Genomic DNA, 2326 nt, shown 5'->3' with positions numbered 1-2326 from the left:
ATTTTGTGATTGGTTTGGTAATCCCTCTACCTAGATTTCCAGAGCAGTCCCTTTCATTCCTTTTCAGACTCCTTAACAGAAAAGGTCCATCTGAGCACTTGTCACTTCAGGCTCATTAAAAATCGAAGGAGACTAGAGTCATCTTTTGTTTTTTCTTGACTCTTAAAAATTGAAAAAACAAGTTGTGTCAAAGCGTCTAAAATTTATTTTAAACGGAATACTCATTACCCTTTCCTACGTTGATCTTGGGTTGAGAAAATGGAATCCACCAACCAAGGAATTCCCCTTGGAGGAAATCCTATTCCCTTCTCCTCTTGGGGAGATGTTGGTGCACCCCATATGGCCACATTGTCGCTTCGAGGACTGACAATCGGCTTGCCTGTATGGCTCTTCTCAACCTCTGTCGTTCAGAACACCGCAATTCCTGAACAATCGAATCAGCAACTAGACGAGTCCAGAGTTACCCACCAACCTTCTACTTCCTCTAATTCTTCCTCTCCTCCTTCCTCTTCGCTTGATGGGGCTGGTAAAGCCAAAATTCAAGTACCCGAGAAGAAGAAGGAAAAGAAGAAGAAAGAGAAGAAGAAGAAGGAGCCAAAAGCGAATGGGGGCAAACGAGCATCGTCTAGCGAAAATCCACACACTGCACCGACCAGGCCTAAATCGCCATGTGTCATTTGAAAAGGAGACCACTATCATAGATATTGTCCTTGCATCCCTCGGATCTTAAGGGACTGGTCTCCTCATTTGCACAACCCAGTGTTGTCAACCTCTGATGATCATGTTGAAAACACACCATCGACTAGTGAAAGTGAAGCCCCAGGAAAAAAAGGAAAATATAGATTTCCTTGTAAACTATGCGAAGGCGATCACGCCGTCCACCATTGTCCCTTCTTAGACCAGGCTAAAAGAGTTTTGGACGATCGTCCGGTTTCACCGCTACGACTTCCTCCTGGATATAAAAAACTCTTGCCGAGTCCGTCACTAGTTGAAAATCCAGCTGGCCCACTCAGGTGGTCGGCTGAAGCATCTATCATTGAAGACAAACCATCTGAACCCATACCAGACGAAAGTCAAAAGGTTGAGGTGGCAGTTGACCCGGTCTTGCCTTCAGAGGTTCCATCTTCAGATGATACAGTCACCGAAGAGAATAAGGATAACACCGTCCAAATTCTTTTCATAAGCACAGACTCCAATGAACATGGGGGAAATTTACCCGTTCCTTTACCGCAGGAAGGAAGTTCGTCAGAGTCATACCCAGCCGTCTATTCGGTCCCACCTCCAAGCAACCTAGTTGTCTCCTTCGACTGGAATCAACTAGGCAGACCCTGTTTACCAGCTAGTGTACCATTCCGAATCATTGTTCAAATATATAGAATGGTTATGGCCGGTACCTTCATAGATGAGGGGGCTTCTGTGAGTATCATTTCCTCGAATGCTTGGAAAGCGCTTGGTTCGCCATCGCTTTTGCCTAAGATGAGAAATCTAACAGGCTTTGATAAAGGAACCAGTCGACCGTTAGGGATCCTTCCCAATGTGCCCATAACATTGAGGGGGAAAACCGTTCACATGAACGTAATGGTAGTTCAAGGACCCCTAGATTATAATCTACTCCTTGGAAAAGACTATATTTATTGCATAGGAGCAATTGTCTCCTCACTCTTTAGAGTAATGTGTTTTCCGCACAAAGGAAGAGTGGTCAAGCTCGTAGACCAACTTTCATTTCTCGGATCATACTGAGCAAATAGTCATATACCATCCCTGAATGGTCTTTTCACTCAAGAAATGTCTCAATCTCCAGTCCGCCCGCATGATGACGCGAGTGATTTGGAGGACATGACTGAAACCCAGGGGGCATGCACCCTGGTCTACTTTGGCAGGAAAACTTCGGGTATAGGGTAGGTTTCCGCGAGAGAATATGACTAGTCTGTACTCCCATCCGTGATTGGAAGAGGGGGTTATTCTAGAACAATATTCTCTTGTCAAAGTTACGTGAGTGGAGTAGCCTCCTGCACTCACCTTTGTATATTTCGGTAAACATCGCCAAAGAAGTGTTTTGTTTGCGCTGTGAATAAAACAATCTTTGGGTAACCTGTAAGAGGTAGGCCTCTCCCGGTAAAACAAATGTTTTAACGGAAAGAAGAAGGGGTAACCTTGAAATTCTGTTTTATACCTGGGGGCATGCAAGCCTTTTGGCGTGCAAGCGAAGAGCGACTATTTATTTTTTTAAATTTGTAGGTCCTCTAACCCTTTAAACTCGTAGGATTGGTCGTTTCCTAACTTGCATAAAGAAAGGATGTGGGGCAAAACTCTAAAAATTGTCGTT

This window comes from Pinus tabuliformis, chromosome 8, assembly GCF_031772625.1.
Source record: "Pinus tabuliformis cultivar Carrire ecotype Pingquan chromosome 8, CPIR1, whole genome shotgun sequence".
NCBI classification, from domain to species: Eukaryota; Viridiplantae; Streptophyta; class Pinopsida; order Pinales; family Pinaceae; genus Pinus; species Pinus tabuliformis.
This window is presented reverse-complemented; position numbering follows the sequence as displayed.